Below are 22743 nucleotides of genomic sequence, written 5' to 3' on the forward strand. Positions count from 1 at the left end.
TTCCGGCTCGGACGAGCCATGTCTGTGTTCAAGTGCCAACAGTTACTCGGCCTACTGACGGTGGCTTCACTGTTGGTTCAGCTGGGCATTCTCTATCAGGCTACTGGTTCAACCTCCATGGCTGACACCCCAAACAACACAGACACAACCAACTGTTGGTCATGAGTGCATGTTTGAGGATCTTATCGAAGTGGCTATTCTGCTCCTTCCTGTTAAAGGGGGTGAGCCTGATCAGAGTCCACCGCAGAGAACTGCTGTGCACTGAAGTTTCTCTGACGGGTTGAGGTGCCATGTTCAGAGGCATGGTGGCCAGAGGCCGCTGGAGCCCCCCATCGAGTGGTCAACACATCAATGTGCAAGAGCTCAGTGTGGTTCGCCTAGCTCTTTAACAGTTCCAGCCCTACCTGGTAGGACAGCATTTCCTGATCCAATAGCTCAGGAGCTCTTACCTTGGGCCCAGACCTGCTTGGCATCGCTGCGAGCAGCACATATCACGGGATCCTGAACAATGCAGTGGCCATGCTCTCTAGAGGTGGCCTGCTGGGGGGGGGGGACTGGAGTCTACACCCTCAGGTGGTGTTACAGCTTTGGGACAGGTTCGGGAGAGCACAGATGGACCTGTTTGCATTTCAGGAGAACACTCATCGCTGGTTCATGATGTCGGACCCTACGAGTCTGGATGCCCTCGCTCACAACGTGCCCAGCAACAACTCTTTACGTTTTCCCACCATTTCCCCTGATCACAGCTACGCTAGGCAGGGTCATTATGATTGGCCACCAGCTGCTCTTGATTGTTCCATGCTGGCCAATACCACCATGGTTCAGCCTTCTGTTGTCTCTCCTCTCGGGGACCCCATGGCAGCTGCCCCTGAGGCCCGACCTTCTCTCCAGGCTGGGGGGGACACTGTGGCATCTGGACCTGCACTGCCTCCAGCTTCAGGCTTGGCTTCTGAGAGGCATTAGTGGACCAGTGTAGGCCTCCAGGACAATGTGGTGAACACGTTGCAGAGTGCCATGGTCTCTTCCACCAATAAGTCATATTAAATGTGGTGGGGCATATTCTCTACCTGGTGTGAAAGCCACATGTGCAAACGGTTTTCACAGTCACTGCTCGATGCGGGCCGAGTGGCATCCACAATGAGAGTGCATTTAGCCGCTATCTCGACATGCCACGAGGAAGGCCAAGAGGGACCCATGGCTGGCTACCCGTTGCTCTCCACATTTATGAAGGCAGTTCGATGTCTGTGTCCTGCAATGGTCCGCTGGGTGCCATAATGGAACGTTGACGTGGTGCTGTGAGTGCTCGCTAAGCTGCCCTCAAGCTCCTAGTGTCGATGACTTTGAAGCACCTATCCATACAGGTGGCATTCCTGTTGTCTATTACCTCCACTAAAGAGGGTGAGTGAACTTCATGCTTTTTCAGTGAGCACTGAATGTTTTTCCGAATGGGTCCAGACAAGAGGAGTGTCCAGACTAAGGTCTTAACCCCTCATTCTTGCCATAGGTCCTGTTTGACAGACATGTGAACCGGCCCTTACATACTCCTTCTGCAGCTCTGAGTGAGCTGGGTATTTTTCCCCCCAGGTGTGCAGCGTCCGGTCAGGGCCTTGGCCACTTATATTAAACAGACAGAGTCAATACGACAGTCTGATCGGCTATTTGTTTGCTATGGTGAGAGAGTTCTGGGCCAGAGCCTATCGATACAAAGACTCTCACATTGGATTGTGGACACTATTACTACAGCATATCGGCTGGCAAGCCGGTCTCTGCCGTCTGCTGTAGAGGCGCATTCTACTAGAGGAGTAGCTATATCGTAGGCACTTCTCCAAGGAGTTCCCCTCAATAGCCAGTTGGGTATTGTTTACCACCTTGTTCTCGGTACTATCGGGTCATTGTTGCCCCCGCCACTCAGGTCGGAACGGCTGTGCTGGGTGTTGCTTCCGCTACCCTGAGTGGGGACGGAGGGACATAGCAGCTATGACTGCCCTGAGCTCAGTTCGACGGGACTTTGCTCTCTAACTGGCCCTTATCTAGTTCACAGATGAATCTGGTATTGTGATACCATATTGGAATGATCCAATATAGTGTTACATAACGATGATTATGTATGTAACCACAGTTATCTGAGCTATTGGATCACTCCAATCCTCTTTGTCTGTGATCTACGAAAAAGACATGAGGTGGAAGTAGTGCAGCAGCAGCTGTTTAATTGGGTCAGCCGCAGCACGACCCGATACACGGGACTAATCTGAAATTCTCTGAATGTATCCTGCCGTGCGGAAGGATACCATATTGGAGTGATCCAATAGCTCACATAACCGTGGTAGCATACGTAACCTTTGTTTGTGAATTGGACCTCCACTTCAGATGGCAATCAAACTGCATCCGGTTTTGGTGGGGATTCCCCTTAGGGAAAATGGCTAGCGCGAGGGCTGAGGGGGTAAAAATGAACATGTTTGAGCTGCAGCCAAGTTGTTGTTGTGTCACGATGGGTGGTTGTCCACTGGATTATATGTCACGCTGGAAGCATCGCCGGAAAGATGCATATCGCCATCTGCTGACTGGAGTGGGTAACGCAAGTTGAGAGAAGTATATATTTTTTCCAGACCATTTTGTCCCCTTCCATTTATTTCAGTAAAGGGAAATCTGCAGTTGCTACATCCATTTTTGGACTCATAAATGGGTAGGTTTTATTTACACAAATACATGTTCCACAGTGGAGCACTTTGACGGTTTACAATAAAGAAAACTGAATTGCAGTGCAGCATACGTAAGATAAACAAAAACATTTCAATCTGAGCAACTACCCCATCTAGTGTCCGTTTAAAAGCCCAACTAATGACGGTATTGGACTCTTTCTGTAGCTTTCAGTGTTATATCTGGTGTGTATTCACTACGCAGATTCTGTTTCAAAATGTTTCTTAAACGGAAGCAAAACGAAACGGTGAGGGACCGACCTGAATTTGTCCAATAGGAACTCTAGTTTTAGAGTTGGACTAATGGTAGGCTAGTGGTTAAGAGCGTTGGGCCAGTAACCGAAAGGTTGCTGTTTCGAATCCCCGAGCTGACTAGATGAAAAATCTGTCGATTTGCCCTTGAACAAGGCAGTTAGCGTAGCCCCACCGGGCCTTCACGACTGGGATACCGACGTTATCTGCCCGAGGGAGTATTTCAACCGGCCCCTCCATCGCGACGTAACCTGAACGTCCATATACTAACTGCGGCCCGCTAATCGTTAGCTGTCTTGAGCATATCGGCTGCTATCTGAACAGGTCTATCGAACAATCTTCTTAGGCCACTATAACTATTTTGACAATTGGATTGGTCCCCTCTACCACACGGAACCTCACTAATCTACCGACGGAATTGCACGGCGTGGCTAAAAACAGACCTCCATCTTCTGCTAGCTTGCTACCCATGACTAGCCACTACCCACGAAGCTAGCACCAGTTAGCAAACACAATTCTACAACTCACAACCTCTCTTTCGCCACCGCCATCCGGCTTGGATTCTCTGTCGACACGACCACGTCTGGTCTGCAGACAAATACCCCATCCGCTGTGCCCTCAACCGGCCTCCGTCTGAGCAGACCCCCTCCGTCTGAGCAGACCACCCCCCCGGGCTACTAACTTTAAACGCCGCGGGCTAGCTTAGTGGAGGCCTCACTACTCCATCTACGGCTGCCCCCTGGACACTATGATCACTTGGCTACATAGCTGATGCCTGCTTGACTGTCCATTAATTCACGGTACTCCATTCTGTTTTTTTGTGTTTTATCTGTCGGCTCTGTGCCTTAACTCAGGATCTGTGTGTAGTTAATCCGACCCTCTCTGCCCAGTCGTCGCCATTTTTACCTTCTGTTGCTGTGTTAGCTGACTAGCTGCTGTTATCTCACCTGCTGTTTTAGCTAGCTCTCCCAATCATGACCTGCAATCACTTTATGCCTTATTGTATGTCTCTCTCAAATATCAATATGCCTTGCATACTGTTGTTCAGGCTAGTTATCATTGTTTTGGTTTGCAATGGACCCCGTAGTTCCACTCTCCGTACCTCTGATACCTCCTTTGTCCCACCCCCCACACATGCGGTGACCTCACCCATTGAGACCAGCATGTCCAGAGATACAACCTCTCTTATCATCACCCAGTGCCTGGGCTTGCCTCCGCTGTACCCGTGCCCCACCATACCCTGGTCTGCACATTATGCCCAGAATCTATTCTACCACGCCCATAAATCTGCTCCTTTTATTCCTTGTCCCCAACGCTCTAGGCGACCAGTTTTGATAGGCTTTAGCCGCACCCTCATCCTACTACTCCTCTGTTCCTCGGGTGATGTGGAGGTAAACCCAGGCCCTGCATGTCCCCAGTCACACTCATTTGTTGACTTCTGTGATCGAAAAAGCCTTGGCCTCATGCATGTCAACATCAGAAGCCTCCTCCCTAAGTTTGCCTTACTCACCGCTTTAGCACACTCTGCCAACCCTGATGTCCTTGCCGTGTCTGAATCCTGGCTTAGGAAGGCCACCAAAAACTCTGAGATTTCCATACCCAACTATAACACTTTCCGTCAAGATAGAACTGCCAAAGGGGGAGGAGTTGCAATCTACTGCAGAGATAGCCTGCAAAGTTCTGTCATACTTTCCAAGTCTATGCCCAAACAGTTCGAACTTCTAATTTTAAAAATTAATCTCTCCAGAAATAAGTCTCTCACTGTTGCCGCCTGCTACCGACCCCCCTCAGCTCCCAGCTGTGCCCTGGACACCATCTGTGAATTGATCGCTCCCCATCTAGCTTGAGAGTTTGTTCTGTTAGGTAACCTAAACTGGGATATGCTTAACACCCCGGCAGTCCTACAATCTAAGCTTGATGCCCTCAATCTCACACAAATCATCAAGGAACCCACCAGGTACAACCCTAAATCCGTAAACATGGGCACCCTAATAGACATTATCCTGACCAACTTGCCCTCCAAATACACCTCTGCTGTCTTCAATCAAGATCTCAGCGATCACTGCCTCATTGCCTGTATCCGCCACGGGTCCACGGTCAAACGACCACCCCTCATCACTGTCAAACGCTCCCTGAAACACTTCTGCGAGCAGGCCTTTCTAATCGACCTGGCCCGGGTACCCTGGAAGGATATTGACCTCATCCCGTCAGTTGAGGATGCCTGGTCATTCTTTAAAAGTTACTTCCTCACCATATTAGACAAGCATGCTCCGTTCAAAAAATGCAGAACCAAGAACAGATATAGCCCTTGGTTCACTCCAGACCTGACTGCCCTCGACCAGCACAAAAACATCCTGTGGCGAACTGCAATAGCATCGAAGAGCCCCCGTGATATGCAACTGTTCAGGGAAGTCAGGAACCAATACACGCAGTCAGTCAGGAAAGCAAAGGCCAGCTTTTTCAAGCAGAAATTTGCATCCTGTAGCTCTAACTCCAAAAAGTTCTGGGATACTGTAAAGTCCATGGAAAACAAGAGCACCTCCTCCCAGCTGCCCACTGCACTGAGGCTAGATAACACGGTCACCACTGATAAGTCCGTGATAATCGAAAACTTCAACAAACATTTCTCAATGGCTGGCCATGCCTTCCACCTGGCAACTCCAACCTTGGCCAACAGCCCCGCCCCCCCCGCTGCTACTCGCCCAAGCCTCCCCAGCTTCTCCTTTACCCATATTCAGATAGCAGATGTTCTGAAAGAGCTGGAAAACCTGGACCCATACAAATCAGCTGGGCTTGACAATCTGGACCCCCTATTTCTGAAACTGTCCGCCGCCATTGTCGCACCCCCTATTACTAGCCTGTTCAACCTCTCCTTCGTATCATCTGAGATCCCCAAGGATTGGAAAGCTGCCGCTGTCATACCCCTCTTCAAAGGGGGAGACACCCTGGACCCAAACTGTTACAGACCTATATCCATCCTGCCCTGCCTAGCTAAGGTCTTCGAAAGCCAAGTCAACAAACAGATCACTGACCATCTCGCCTGGTTCACCAACTACTTTGCAGACAGAGTTCAGTGTGTCAAATCGGAGGGCATGTTGTCCGGTCCTCTGGCAGTCTCTATGGGGGTACCACAGGGTTCAATTCTCGGGCCGACTCTTTTCTCTGTATACATCAATGATGTTGCTCTTGCTGCGGGCGATTCCCTGATCCACCTCTACGCAGACGACACCATTCTGTATACTTCCGGCCCTTCCCTGGACACTGTGCTATCTAACCTCCAAACGAGCTTCAATGCCATACAACACTCCTTCCGTGGCCTCCAACTGCTCTTAAATGCTAGTAAAACCAAATGCATGCTTTTCAACCGTTCGCTGCCTGCACCCGCACGCCCGACTAGCATCACCACCCTGGACGGTTCCGACCTAGAATATGTGGACATCTATAAGTACCTAGGTGTCTGGCTAGACTGCAAACTCTCCTTCCAGACTCATATCAAACATCTCCAATCCAAAATCAAATCTAGAGTCGGCTTTCTATTCCGGAACAAAGCCTCCTTCACTCACGCCGCCAAACTTACCCTAGTAAAACTGACTATCCTACCGATCCTCGACTTCGGCAATGTCATCTACAAAATAGCTTCCAATACTCTACTCAGCAAACTGGATGCAGTTTATCACAGTGCCATCCGTTTTGTTACTAAAGCACCTTATACGACCCACCACTGCGACCTGTATGCCCTAGTCGGCTGGCCCTCGCTACATGTTCGTCGTCAGACCCACTGGCTCCAGGTCATCTACAAGGCTATGGTAGGTAAAGTGCCGCCTTATCTCAGTTCACTGGTCACGATGGCTACACCCACCCGTAGCACGCGCTCCAGCAGGTGTATCTCACTGATCATCCCTAAAGCCAAAACCTCATTTGGACGCCTTTCCTTCCAGTTCTCTGCTGCCTGCGACTGGAACGAATTGCAAAAATCTCTGAAGTTGGAGACTTTTATCTCCCTCAACAACTTTAAAAATCTGCTATCCGAGCAGCTAACCGATCGCTGCAGCTGTACATAGTCCATCTGTAAACTACCCACCCAATTTACCTACCTCACCCCCATACTGCTTTTATTTATTTACTTTTCTGCTCTTTTGCACACCAGTATCTCTTCTTGCACATGATCATCTGATGATTTATCACTCCAGTGTTAATCTGCTAAATTGTAATTATTCGATTTATTGCCTACCTCATGCCTTTTGCACACATTGTATATAGATTCTCTTTTTCCTACCATGTTATTGACTTGTTTATTGTTTACTCCATGTGTAACTCTGTGTTGTTGTCTGTTCACACTGCTATGCTTTATCTTGGCCAGGTCGCAGTTGCAAATGAGAACTTGTTCTCAACTAGCCTACCTGGTTAAATAAAGGTGAAATAAAAAAATAAAAAATAAAAAAATGTAATTACTCTTGTAAGTGGCTCTGAGCAAGAACATCTGCTAAATAATAAAAAAGATACATATATTATGTTGACTGTTTTCCCGTAGTTGCCCACCCTGCCTTGTCCTTACTCTGGATCTCTGATCCCTTGTAGGTCAGCTGGAGAATTTGTTTGACCTCTGCGGCTTTACACCAAGTTTCAGACAAAGCCCCTCACGTCTCTGTTGCAATGAATGAAATGTAGGCCTACACATTGATGCTTGAAAAATATATCTTAGAAAGGGATCTTAGCTTAACTGTACCCCATTAGAACCCAACACATACGTTTGTTTTACTCCAACGTTTGTAACCAATGTAGTAAACACAACAATGTGGTCAGCCTCAAAACATGGTTAAAACTATCATTTTGATATCTTGGAGGGTCAGTCCTTGCATCCATACCTTTGTATCAATCCCTCTATGAATTTGAGAGGTAACATTTCTCCACACCCATCCCCGAGCTTTTAACCGAAACAGGGGCGGGAAGAACCCTTTGTTATTGTTTCACTGTGGATTGCCCCAGTAACCCTTTTCCTGCAGTCAAATGACCTAGTGGCCTCATGGGTGGAATGTTATTAATATATTTTTTATGTCAAACGGTTTAGTTATATTTCAGTCTTCTGTGATGTATATAACATGTAATATTGGGATGCAAACTCAAAATTGAATACATTTTAATTCTATATCTGACATGGTACATGTGTCTTCTTTTGTTTAAGCCCATAACCATGTGTGTGAGGTGTATACTTTTGTTTCAAAATAGATTTGTTTAAGTCTACCAAGAAACACTCTGTGTGACCCTGATTTAGCCCACTGCAGTAAAAGGTAGTATAATATTACATGCAAATGTTCAAAGAGAAGCATATGTTGATTAGTGCAGATTCTTAAATGAGAGACAATTTGAAAAATATACTATACTACTGCATTTAAGGCAACTTACTGATTCAGTCAAACGAACAGATACTATCTACATAAGCAGCCAGGACCCAAACGATTATCCATCTTCTTGTTTAATGTAGGATATCATCTGGCCAAGATATACATGGACCAGCGAGCCAGTGCATTTGTCAACGCGGAGCAGGTAATGCATGCAGGGCATTAGAGCTGCTGCTGTGGTTCCTTGCATGGTCAGCAAGCCGACGTTTCGATGGAGCTGAGCTGTGTTCCTCTTGGAGAATCCATTCTGGTCGAGGCTGAGCTGAGCGATACGGGGTGATGTGATGCACCATAGCATACACATACTGTGGACCCAGGCTCCGGTACGTAACCTGATTGATTCGATTATTAATGCGTTTATTTATCCTATGCCCCTGTAGGCTAGCCTACATAAAACATTACTGGATAAGTTCAAACAAACGTTACATTAGGTATTTCATTCATTTGTCGGACGCTCTGATCCAGAGCGTCTTACATGAGCAATTCGGGTTAAGTGCTTTGCTCAAGTGCACATTGACAGATTTTTCACCTAGTCGTCGCAGGGATTCAAACCAGTAATCTTTTTGGTTTACTGGCCCAGATAGCACGTGATTTTTGACACTGTTGTGCAATAATTCACCACGATATACGAGTATTTAATATAAGGCATGATGTTGTATACCATAGAACTATCATTATTCTATTGATTATAATTTTATGGTTGTAAACCTAGTCTGATGGTGGGCTATGTATGCTATTGAAGGAGATATAGCCTGCTTGCTGATTCCAGGTCAGGTCTGTGTAGGTGGGTGGGTGGGTGGTATAGCAGCTCAGAGCTCCGACATGGCTCCCTAGGGTAGCATCATTAGGGGAAAAGCATGCAGAGGGAGACAGGGAGAGAGGGATAGAGCGATAGAACGATAGGGTAGTGCACTACAAGAATGACAAGTATGTCCTGAAGCCGCTGAAATGAAACCCCCAGCACTGTTTTTCTAATTACAGTGGGCAGTGGGGCTTAGCATTACACCCCCCCCCCCCCCCCCCTTTCCCATCAGACACACACACATGCTACAGTGAGTGCTCAGTCATACACTCACAAACAGTAGGAGCCATGTAGGCTACAGGGTCAAGCTGTCCTGCTTTTTAAATCCCCCTCGTTGTTTTGCTAAAGCAGCCACGCCACACTGGCTCTTTTCAGTCCAGCTGAAGTCTGTATCTGACAGACACACATCTGTGTGTGTGTGTGTACTCTCATTGGACCGGCGCTGAGGAAGTGGGTGTGTCCACACAAGCTAATCTGACCCCTTCAGCGCAGCAGTGCTGGTATTGTGAGGTACTTTCCCATCCTGTACGTTAAATCCTCTACATTCTATTCAATCATTCCTGTGCCTCTACTCCAGAAGCTACAGGTAAGCGTGAGAGAAAGGCACAGAGAGACACACACACACACACACACACACACACACAGGGAGAGGAGAGACTGACTGAAGCAATGTGCTGGACTTGGACTTGAGTTTCCATCAACACTTCTGAAGCGGACAGCTGGGAAAATAAGAACCTGCCTTGGAGGTAAGAATATAGGAGAGATTCCTTGCTTCATTCATCTCCTTCTCCCACCCCTCTTCTTTCCTCTCTTCTGCTGGTCTCGGTCTGTTTCCTTAACTGCTACTATCTCAGTCCCCTCATTCCTCTCTTCTTCCTTTCTCCTCACATTGTTTCTATCTCTGGTCCCCCCACTCTCTTTTCTTCCAGTTCTCTGATATCGTGTTTTATTCTCTCCTCTGTTCCTTGGGGTTTTCAGACTTTCTGAATGTGGTAATAGGATGCCGCCACACACACACACACACACACACACACACACACACACACACACACACACACACACACAGCTCAGTGTAACTAGTATGGTCTGTCTTCATGGTCTTTTACACATTTGTACCGTAGTTGTATTCCATATTCTATCCAATTTGGCGGTTGGCCGTGCTATGTTTTAGTTTACAGTCCTGCTGGGTTGGCTAATGTCTTACAGCTGGCACTTCTCTCAGCCAACCAGCCTGACACAGTCACACAGGTAGCCATACAGGGCAATGGGGATGGAGTGGAAGAGGGAGAGGGAAAGAGAGACGGGGGGAAGAGAGAAGGAGAGCGAGAGCGAGAGTGAGTGAGAGAGAGAGAGCATTGCACTGCACTAGGCTGGGCTTTACCTCGAGTGCATCTTTTGCTTGACTGCTCTTTTATAACTTGCATTTATTCACACAGCAATGCTCTTGCCTCCTGTCTGGTTAGTGAGTCTGTGGGTGAGTGAATGCATCGTCCGTTGTCATCTTCTCAGGCAGGGAACATTCAAGGCAAAGCGTTTACATTTTATCTGCTCTCAACATGGGCTGCCTCTCTCCCTCTGCCTAGTTACTACTCTGCACCTCTTCCTCTGTGAGTGGAGCAGCGAATGGCAGAGTGATGCTGAGTTTTTGTTTGACATACATTTTAAAGTGAAAAATCTCAGCATCACTCTGTTACCGTGGAATTGCCCTACTGTTGTTGTTTCTGTGTATGTGGCTATTTTGGTCCGTGTGTTCGTATGTGTTTGTGTCTGTAGGTCTATTTATCTTTGTCTGTAAGGTTGTTTTGGTTTATGTGTACCCTTTGGAAATACTTGGATTTCTGCATAAATTGGTCATAAAATTTGATCTGATCTTCATCTAGGTCACAACAATAGACAAACACAGTCTGCTTAAACTAATACCACACAAAAAATTATAAGTTTTCATGTTGAACACACCGTGTAAACATTCACACTGCAGGGTGAACCCTTGGATTTAATAACTGGTTGACCCTCCTTTGGCAGCAATAACCTCAACCAGACGTTTTCTGTAGTTGCGGATCAGACTTGCACAACGGTCAGGAGGAATTTTATACCATTCCTCTTTACAAAACTGTGTCAGTTCAGCAATATTCTTGGGATGTCTGGTGTGAACTGCTCTCTTGAGGTCTTGCCACAGCTTCTCAATTGAGTTGAGGTCACGACTCTGACTGGGCCACTCCAGAAGGCATATTTTCTTCTGTTGAAGCCATTCTGTTGTCGATTTACTTCTGTGTTTTGGGTCGTTGTCCTGTGGCATCACCCAACTTCTGTTGAGCTTTAATTGGCGGACAGATAGCCTAACATTCTCCTGCAAAATGTCTTGATAAACTTAATTTTTCCGTCAATGATAGCAAGCTGTCCAGGCCATGAGGCAGCAAAGCAGCCCCAAACCATGATGCTTCCTCCACCATATTTTACAGTTGTGTGTTCCTTCCCAAACAACTCAACTGTAGTTTCATCTGTACACAGAATATTTTGCCAGTAGCACTGTGGGACATCCAGGTGCACTTTTGCAAACTTTAGATGTGCAGCAATGTTTTTTTTGGACAGCAGTGGATTCTTCCGTGGTGTCCTCCCATGAACACCATTCATGTTTAGTGTTTTACACATTGTTGATTCGTCAACAGAGATGTTAGCATATTCCAGGGACTTCTGTAAGTCTTTAGTTGACGCTCTAGGATTCTTCTGTGCAGTGCTCTTGCAGTCATCTTCGCAGGATGGCCAATCCTAGTGAGAGTAGCAACAGTGCTGAACTTTCTCCATTTATAGAAAAAATTTCTTACCATGGACTGATGAACATCACGGCTTTTTGAGATACTTTTGTAACCCTTTCCTACTTTATGCAAGTCAACAATTCTTAATCTTAGGTCTTCTGGGATCTCTTTTGTTCGAGGCATGGTTCACATCAGGCAATGCTTCTTGTGAATAGCAAACTCAAATTTTGCGAGTGTTTTCTATAGGGCAAGGCAGCTCTAACCAACATCTCCAATTTCGTCTCATTGATTGGACTCCAGGTTAGCTGACTCCTGACTCCAATTAGCTATTGGAGAAGTCATTAGCCTAGGGGTTCACATACTTTTCCAAACCTACACTGTGAATGTTTAAATGAATTATTCAATATAGACAAGAAAAAATATGATAATTTTGTGTGTCATTAGTTTAAGCACACTATGTTTGTCTATTATTGTGACTTAGATGAAGATCAGATCAAATTTATGCAGAAATCCAGGTAATTCCAAAGGGTTCACATACTTTTTCTCGCCACTGTATATATAATGCGTTTTGCCTTTCTGTTTGTTTGTGTGTATGGTTTTTACTGTAGTTTACCAGTGTGTGTGTGTGTGTTAATGTTTTTCTTTGTGTGTTCACCGACAAGGAAAGCTCTGTTAGTAGAACTCACTGCTTGTAACAGGAATTTCCAGGTTGACGAAAAAGAGAGCAGTCGTTGATAACATCAATCAAAATAATTTTGGTTTAATTACAAGTTGCAATAGGGGCCCAACAGGCCCTTATACAGTATATTAATCACACAGCACCGAAGGTTCTGTAAATACCAGCACGGGAGGCTTGTAGGAAGCCACAATTACAGCTGTTACAGAATCACAGTGTCACAGATACATGATCAGTGTCCTCGAATCCAGTCTGGAGTCAAATCTTTAACCATAACATTCAACACTGGCAGACATTTGATGCCGGCAGTTAAACAGGTCAACGTAGGAACATCAGTACATAGTTAAAACAGATCATATGTAGACTAACAAGTGAAAACTACTTAATTCAATTTCAGTTTTTAAAAAATTTATGGGAGGACGTTGAATCAATATGGAAAACTGATTGGATTTGCAAAAATTCATCAACGTAAGGGCGTTGCGTATTTTTTTCGCCCAACTTTTAACGTAAATCCCAATGGCATGGTGAATTCTTTTGTTGATTTCACTTTCAATTCACATTAGTTGACAACTCAACCAAATGTAAGTCAAAACTAGATGTTGAACGTCTGTGCCTACTGGGATCTGTCTGCGTCTTCCCGCATTGCAATTGTGTTTATTACATATCAACAGTAAATCAAATACAGGAAAATAAATAGTCAAACACTAGTAGTACACTGGGCCTTTACTAGCCCTGTATTAGTAGACAGATATAGCCGTCTGTAGCGTGGGCCTAATTTTCTTTACAGCACCCTTGGTGGGAAGCTTCATATACAGGGTGCTTGTGTTTGTCCTATAACATTCCTAGCTTACACGCACCTGGACTTGTGGAGGTGCATGGTTGCCTGTGTGTGCCCTATCACTGTTGGCCAGGAGCCTAACACCTCCAGATGGTTCAAATCCTGCAGACTCTGGCTCCCGCTGAATATTACTGGAGCTCCCACTGAGACTACAGACCTTTAGCATGGTCTGTGCGTGTGCGCGTGCGCGTGCGTGTGTGCGCGTGCGCGTGCGTGTGTGCGCGTGCGTGTGCGTGTGTGTGTGTGTGTGTAGGGATTTCAAATTATTTTATCTTCACTGGATGATTAGAAAAAAAGCCAATCTTCTCTCCTTTCCCTTACTAGCTCCAGAAGGGCTAAGGAGATTTAATGCCTCTTAATGCCTGCTTGTCTCACTACGGGGAATCAAGCAGCCCAAAACCCCTGGGCGTCAGTCATCAAGGCAGGCAGGCAGGCAGGGAGGGAGGCAGAGAAAAAGCCTCCCAGGAATTTCAGAGAGTGTACAGATCCTAACTAAGAAAAAATGCCTTGGGATAGTTAATAATGGGATAGTACGACTTCATATAGATGTCCTTAGCTGTTGTTGCAGCTTTGTATCATGTTATTGTGCTGGTGTTCCCCCGATAAGGCCCAAAGGTGTTACTGACCATGTATCTAACTGTGAACACCTTCGGGCCAGGAGTTTTCCTGACCACTTGACTTGACTTGGTCCTAATTCCTGATGGCACGCTATGCTCCTCCTGTCATTGTTGGAGGCAGTGGGGCTGTGCTCCATCAGGGCTGTTGTCCGGCTGAGCTCATGATTCTAGCTGTCCTCTATGTTCCTTCATAGTAAGTCTGGGAATCATACTTTCCGTGCTCTGCTCTGAGGCACTCACCCCAGGCACATCTGCTAGCGGGATTTCAGCCCTGCCTCGCAGTGGACTGTACTCTACCAATGTAGTATAGCATTGCAAGGCTACATTGTCACTGGCTTGCCTTGCGGTGTGCACTATACTCTAATAATAGAGATTGGCAGCCCAGCATTGTCACTGGAGCAACAATAGCAACATGGAGCTCTAGTTCCATTACATTTCCCTCTCAGGAGACTGAAAAGATTTGGCGTGGATCCCCAGTTCCTCAAAAGTGTCTACAGCTGCACCATCGAGAGCATCCTGACCGGTTGCATCACCGCCTGGTATGGCAACTGCTCGGCATCTGACCGTAAGGCGCTACAGAGGGTAGTGCGAACGGGGCCAAGCTTCCTGCCATCCAGGACCTATATATAATAGGCGGTGTCAGAGGAGACTCCAGGACCCCAAGTTATAGATTGTTTTCTCTGCTATCGCACTGCAAGCGGTACAGGAGAGCCAAGTCTAGGACCAAAAGGCTCCTCAACAGCTTCTACCCCCAAGCCATAAGACTGCTTAACAATTCCTAAAATCGGCAACGGACATTTACATTGACACCCCCCCCCCCCCCCTTTTTGTACACTCGCTGTTTGTTTGTTACATATGCATTGTCACTTCTCTCCCACCTACATGTACAGATTACCTCGTTATTATTATTCTTATTGTGTTACTTTTATTAGTACTTTTTATTTTAGTCTACTTGGTAAATATTTTCTTCTTCTTGAACTGCGCTGTTGGTTAAGGGCTTGTAAGTAAGCATTTCACGGTGAAGTCTACACTTGTTGTATTCGGCGCATATGACAAATGTGATTTGATTTGATTTAGCTGTACAGTGCATTCGGAAAGTATTCAGACCAATTGACTTTTTCCAAATTCTGTTACGATACAGCCTTATTCTAAAATGTATTAAATCGAATGTTTTCATCATAAATCCACACACAATATCCCATAATGACAAAGCAAAAACAGCTTTTTAGAAATGTGTGCAAATGTATTAAAAAATATAACAGAAATTCCTTATTTATATGAGTATTCAGACTCTTGCTATGAGACTCGAAATTGAGCTCAGGTGCATCCTGTTTCCATTGATCATCCTTGAGATGTTTCTACAACTTTATTGGAGTCAACCTGTGACAAATTCAATTGACTGGACATGATTTGGAAAGGCACACATCTGTCTATATAACGTCCCACAATTGACAGTGCATGTCAGAGCAAAAACAAAGCCATGAGGTCGAAGGAATTGTCCGTAGAGCTCCGAGACAGGATTGTGTCGAGGCACAGATCTGGAGAAGTGTACCAAAACATTTCTGCAGCATTGAAGGTCCCCAAGAACACAGTGGCCTCCATCATTCTTAAATGTAAGAAGTTTGGAACCACCAAGACTCTTCCTAGAGCTGTCTGCCTGTACAAACTGAGTAATCAAAGGAGAAGGGCCTTGGTCAGGGAGTTGACCAAGAACCGGATGGTCACTCTGACAGAGCTCCAGAGTTCCTCTGTGGGGATGGTTGTCCTTCTGGAAGGTTCTCCCATCTCTGCAGCACTCCACCAATCAGGCCTTTATGGTAGAGTGGCCAGACGGAAGCCACTCCTCAGTAAATGGCACATGATGGCCCGCTTGGAGTTTGCCAAAGGGCACATAAAGGACTCTCAGACCATGATAAACACGATTCTCTGGTCTGATGAAATCAAGATTGAACTCTTTGACCTGAATGCCAAGCGTCACGTCTGGAGGAAACCTGGCGCCATCCCAACAGTGAAGCATGGTGGTGGAAGCATCACGCTGTGTGGATGTTTTTCAGCGGCAGGGACTAGGAGACTAGTCAGGATGAAAACCTGCTCTAGCGCACTCAGGACCTCAGACTGGGGTGAAGGTTCACCTTCCAATATGACAACGACCCTAAGCACACAGCCAAGACAACGCAGGAGTGGCTTTGGGTGGCCCGGCCAGAGCCTGGACTTGAACCTGATAGAACATCTCTGGAGAGACCTGAAAATTGCTGTGCAATGATGCTCCCCGTCCAACCTGACAGAGCTTGAGAGGATCTGCAGAGAGGAATGGGAGAAACTCCCCAAATACAGGTAGAGTAAAGGGTCTGAATACTTATGTAAATGTGATATTTCAGTTTTCATTTTTTTAATAAATTTGCAAAAATGTCTGAACCTGTTTTTCTTCGTTGTGTGTAGAATGATGAGGGGAAAAAAGCTATTTAATCCATTTTAAAATAAGGCTGTAACATAACAAAATGTGGAAAAAGTCAAGGGTTCTGAATAATTTCCGAATGCACTGTATATATTCTTTGTGAACAGGCTCCATAGTGGGTGTGTGAGTTGGAAATGTCAGCTGGGCAAGGGTCACCGTAATTTGGCAAGGGTTATAGCATTTCCAGGGGGAATGAGGGACGGACGAATGGAAGAGGGCATGCAGGTGATTGCTTGTCCTTTGTTTCCTGCCTGGGGAGGAAATTTCTCAGAGAGTGGACTGAGGAACAATGGATGAGCTCACTTTAAAGTTGGCCCCCAGAGTCTTAATACTGATCTATAATTGGTTCCTATTAGCGGACAGGAAAAAACAAGCCGTGAGAGGACTGCGGAATGGCCATGGGACTGTGATTTTCTCAGTGGAACCCTCCAAGACCAACTTCCTGTTGGAATCTCCTGTTGAAGCTGGAGGAGACCACTCCCTGCAGCTGTAGCCACTAGGACAGTGTTAAGTGTGTATTGTGTTTGAAGGGTCCAGTGTGTGTCTGAGCACGTGTGTGTGTATTTGGCTGTGCGTCTGTAGTCCCTTGGTACCTGGGGTCTGCCCTGACAGTTGGCTGGAGTGTGCAGAGCAGAGGTGTTCCTCTCCCCGGAAAGACCTGCTGCCAGAAGCACTGATCCTGCTTTTTGCTGGCTGACGCTGTCCCACTGCTGGCAGGCCAGTGACTGACAAAGAGAGACTGGGAAACCAGAGGCACAACTTTTGTTTTAGAAGTGGGGGGGACATAATACAAGAAAAAAGATAGATCAGCTTTAATATTGCAGATAGATTGTGGCTCCCATCAATGTAATTGTCTGCATCATTTCCAATCCCCCATATTACACTACAGTTCAAAGTTTGGGGTCACTTAGAAATGTCCTTGTTTTTTAAAGAAAAGCACATTTCTCTGTCCAGTGTCTTTGTTTTCTTGCCCATCTTAATCTTTTCTTTTTATTGGCCAGTTTGAGATATGGCTTTTTCTTTGCAACTCTGCCTAGAAGACCAGCATCCCGGAGTCGCCTCTTCACTGTTGACGTTGAGACTGGTGTTTTGCGGGTACTATTTAATTAAGCTGCCAGTTGAGGACTTGTGAGGCATCTGTTTCTCAAACTAGACACTCTAATGTAATTGTCCTCTTGCTCAGTTCTGCACTGGGGCCTCCCACTCCTCTTTCTATTCTGGTTAGAGTCAGTTTGCGCTGTTCTGTGAAGGGAGTAGTACACAGCGTTGTATGAGATCTTCAGTTCCTTGGCAATTTCTCACATGGAATAGCCTTCATTTCTCAGAACAAGAATAGACTGACGAGTTTCAGAAGAAAGTTATTTGTTTCTAGCCATTTTGAGCCTGTATTCGAAACTACAAATGCTGATGCTCTAGATACTCAACTAGTCTTAAGAAGGCCAGTTTTATTGCTGCTTTAATCAGGACGACAGCTTTCAGCTGTGCTAACATAATGGCAAAAAGGTTTTATTGTCACGCCCTGGCCATAGAGAGGCTTTTATTCTCTATTTTGGTTAGGCCAAGGTGTGACTAAGGTGGGCATTCTAGTTTCTTTATTTCCATGTTTTCTATTTCTTTGTGTTTGGGTGTGATTCTCAATCAGAGGCAGCTGTCTGTCGTTGTCTCTGATTGAGAATCATACTTAGGTAGCCTTTTCCCACCTGTGTTTGTGGGTAGTTGTTTTCTGTATAGTTTTAGTTACCTTACAGAACTGTTCGTTTCTTGTTTTGTTATTTTTGTTCTAGTGTTCAGATTTAAATAAATATCATGAACACGTACCACGCTGCGCTTTGGTCCACTCCTTCATCAGACGAGCGTTACATTTATAATGATCAATTAGCCTTTTAAGATTATGAACTTGGATAAGCTAACACAACGTGCCATTGGAACACAGGAGTGATGGTTGCTCATAATGGGCCTCTGCACGCCTATGTAGATATTCCATAAAAAATGTGCAATTTCCAGCTACAATAGTCATTTACAACATTAACAATGTCTACACTGTATTTCTGATCAATTTGATGTTATTTTAATGGACAAAAAATTTGCTTTTCTTTCAAAAACAAGGAAATTTCTAAGTGACCCTAAACTTTTGAATGTTAGTGTATATTTTTGTAAATATAGAGTACCAGTCAAAAGTTTGGACACACCTACTCATTCAAGGTTTTTTTCTTTATTTTTACTATTTTCTACATTGTAGAATAATAGTGACGACATCAAACTACAAAATAAAACATATGGAAACATGTAGTAACCAAAAAGGTGACATATTTTATATCTGAGATTCTTCAAAGTAGCCACCTTTTACCTTGATGACAGCTATGCACACTCTTGGCATTCTCTCAACCAGCTTCATGAGGTAGTCACCTGGAATGCATATTAATTAACAGGTGTGCCTTGTTAAAAGTTAATTTGTGGAATTTCTTTCCTTCTTAATGCGTTTGAGCCAGTCACCTGTGTTGTGACAAGGTAGGGGTGATATACAGAAGATAGCCCTTTTTGGTGAAAACCCCAGCCCATGTTATGGCAAGAACAGCTCAAATAAGCAAAGATAGATGACAGTCCATCATTACTTACAAGAACTTTGAAAGTTTCTTAAAGTGCAGTCGCAAAAACCATCAAGCGCTATGATGAAACTGGCTCTCATGAGGACCACCACAGGAAAGGAAGACCTAGAGTTACCTCTGCTGCAGAGGATAACTTCATTAGAGTTACCAGCCTCAGAATAAGCTATTAACTGCACCTCAGATTGCAGCCCAAATAAATGCTTCAGAGTTCAAGTAACAGACGCATCTCAACATCAACTGTTCAGAGGAGACTGTGTGAATCAGACCTTTATGGTTGAATTGCTGCAAAGAAACCACTACTAAAGGACACCAATAAGAAGAATGGACTTGCTTGGGCCAAGAAACACGAGCAATGGAGATTAGACCTTTGGTCTGATGAGTCCAAATTTGAGATTTTTGGTTCCAACCGCCGTGTCTTTGTGAGACGCAAAGTAGGTGAACGGATGATCTCCGTATATGTAGTTCTCACCATGAAGCATGGAAGAGGAGGTGTGATGGTGTGGTGGTGCTTTGTCCTTACACACCTCCAGGCTGTGTAAGAACTATTTGACCAAGAATATAGTGATGGAGTGCTGCATCAGATTACAACAATCACCTGACCTCTACCCAATTGAGATGGTTTGGGATGAGTTGGACCGCAGAGTGAATGAAAAGCAGCCAACAGGTGCTCAGCATATGTGGGAACTCCTTCAAGACTGTTGGAAATGCATTCCAGGTGATTACCTCATGAAGCTGTCAAGAGTGTGCAAAGTTGTCATCAATAATCTGAATAATCTCAAAAATGAACCCTTTTCTAGTTAATATATGATTTCTTAGTGGTGATGTCTTCACTATTATTTTACAATGTAGAAGATAGTAAAAATAGAAACCCTTGAATAAGTAGGTATTAAAACTTTTGATATGTACTGCATTTTCTTTTTTATACAGTTGAAGTTGGATGTTTACATACTGTCACGCCCTGACCGTAGAGAGCTTTTTATGTCTCTATTTTGGTTTGGTCAGGGTGTGATTTGGGTGGGCATTCTATGTTCATTTTCTATGTTTTGTATTTCTTTGTGTTTGGCCGGGTGTGGTTCTCAATCAGAGGCAGCTGTCTATCGTTGTCTCTGATTGAGAACCATACTTAGGTACCTTTTTCCCACATGGTTTTTGTGGGTAGTTATTTTCTGTTTAGTGTTTTGAACCTTACAGGACTGTTTCGGTTTCATTTATTCTCTTGTTATAGTGTTCTGTTCTAATAAAAAAGCATGAACACTTACCACGCTGCGCTTTGGTCCGACAAATCTTCTTCAGGCGACGAAAACCGTTACACATACGCCAAATACATTTAAACTCAGTTTTTCACAATTCTTGACATTTAATCCAAGTAAAAATTCCCTGTTTTAGGACAGTTAGGATCACCACTTTATTTTAATAATGTGAAATGTCAGAATAATAGTAGAGTGATTTATTTCAGCTTTTATTTCTTTCATCACATTCCCAGTGGGTCAGAAGTTTACATATACTCAATTAGCATTTGGTAGCATTGCCTTTAAATTGTTTAACTTGGGTCAAACGTTTCGGGTAGCCTTCCATATGCTTCCCACAATAAGTTGGGGGATTTTTGGCCCATTCCCCCTGACAGAGCTGGTGTAACTGAGTCAGGTTTGTAGGGCTCCTTGCTTGCACATGCTTTTTCAGTTCTGCCCACAAATGTTCTATAGGGTTGAGGTCAGGGCTTTGTGATGGTAACTCCAATATCTTGACTTTGTTGACCTTAAGCCATTTTGCCACAACTTTGGAAGTATGCTTGGGGTCATTGTCCATTTGGAAGACCCATTTGCGACCAAGCTTTAACTTCCTGACTGATGTCTTGAGATGTTGCTTCAATATATCCACATAATTTCCCCACCTCATGATGCCATCTATTTTGTGAAGTGCACCAGTCCCTTCTGCAGCAAAGCACCCCCACAACATGATGCTGCCACCCCCGTGCTTCACGGTTGGGATGGTGTTCTTCGGCTTGCAAGCGTCCCCCTTTTTCCTCCAAACATAACGATGGTCATTATGGCCAAACAGTTCTATTTTGTTTCATCAGACCAGAGGACATCTCTCCAAAAAGTACAATCTTTGTCCCCATGTGCAGCTGCAAACCGTAGTCTGGCTTTTTTATGGTGGTTTTGGAGCAGTGGTTTCTTGCTTGCTGAGCAGCCTTTCAGGTTATGTCGATATAGGACTCGCTTCACTGTGGATATAGATACTTTTGTACCTGTTTCCTCCAGCATCTTCACAAGGTCCTTTGCTGCTGTTCTGGGATTGATTTGCCCTCATCTCTAGGAGACAGAACATGTCTCCTTCCTGAGCAGTATGATGGTTGCGTGGTCCCATGGTGTTTATAGTTGCGTACTATTGTTTGTACAGATGAACGTGGTACCTTCAGGCGTTTGGAAATTGCTCCCAAGGATGAACTAGACTTGTGGAGGTCTACAATTTTTCTGAGGTCTTGGCTGATTTCTTTTGATTTTCCCATGATGTCAAGCAAAGAGGCACTGAGTTGGAAGGTAGGCCTTGAAATACATCCACAGGTACACCTCCAATTGACTCAAATGATGTCAATTAGCCTAACAGAAGCTTCTGAAGCCATGACATACATTTCTGGAATTTTCCAAGCTCTTTAAAGGCACAGTCAACTTAGTGTATGTAAACTTCTGACCCACTGGAATTGTGATACAGTGAATTTTAATTGAAATAATCTGTCTGTAAGCAATTGTTGGAAAATTTACTTAGTCATGCACAAAGTAGATGTTCTAATAGACTTGCCAAAACTATAGTTTGTTAACAAGAAATGTGTGGAGTGGTTGAAAAACGGGTTTTAATGACTCCAACCTAAGTGTAGGTAAACTTCCGACTTCAACTGTATATTCCCCTTTACGGACACAGTATATTTTACAATAGTTATCTTTTGTTTGTTTTTAGTCCCATCCTTCAGCTCCACTCATCTCCTCCCATCTATCTCTGAACACCATCCAGTTTTGATTTGATTCATATTTTCCACCTGTGCTGTGATGTATTACAAAAGTTCTGAACCTTTCTACTCTCATTGATTCTACATATTGTAAATAAATGCTTAGAGTATTATTATATTATTGATCGATTGACTATGACTTTTTAAATCACCCAGCAGTGCTATTTGCAGAGGGGGACATTACTTGTCTGGGGGGCATCTAAAGCACATTTTCCTACACAATCTAATATGGCCCTTCTAGTCTCTATTTAGAACAACAAAATGTAAGCAAAAATGCCCACAGTCATCAAGCTAGGTAAGAGATGATTAAATATGTTTAAGTGATTGATAAAGCGGAACTAGGTCCATGGTAATTCAATAATCAATATTGTGTTGCCAACCCGAGCCGCCTACACACCCGACCCCCGCCAGTCTAGTCAATAACTCAACTCTCTCCCCAACACAACTTCCTTCCCATCATTTGTTTAAATCTCAAGGGAAAGGTTTGGAAAACAAAAGTTGAATGAAAACTACACATTAACACACAGGAACAGTACACCCTCCATATTAATCATACCATAGGCCTACTAGTACTGTAGAGCTCTTTTTACTTGAACACAATATAAATGGGTCACCCCCTTTTGCCCCTAGGGGTCCACGGCCCTG

The 22743-nt window shown here is 44.7% G+C and overlaps 1 protein-coding gene across 2 annotated transcripts in view; it reads left to right on the forward strand.

Annotated features, from left to right (window-relative positions):
* Positions 1-8344: 8344 nt before the first annotated feature.
* LOC129855531 (KN motif and ankyrin repeat domain-containing protein 4-like) overlaps positions 8345-22743 on the forward strand; it is a 101038-nt gene continuing 86639 nt past the window's right edge. The window contains exon 1 of one of the 2 annotated variants that reach the window (XM_055923295.1): positions 8345-8670. The gene's annotated coding sequence lies outside the window, so the exon portion shown is untranslated. Of the gene's footprint in view, positions 8671-9527; positions 9896-22743 lie in introns of those variants that run through there. The other variant, XM_055923297.1, reaches the window with a different exon arrangement.

Source organism: Salvelinus fontinalis, chromosome 5, assembly GCF_029448725.1.
Source record: "Salvelinus fontinalis isolate EN_2023a chromosome 5, ASM2944872v1, whole genome shotgun sequence".
Lineage (NCBI taxonomy): Eukaryota > Metazoa > Chordata > Actinopteri > Salmoniformes > Salmonidae > Salvelinus > Salvelinus fontinalis.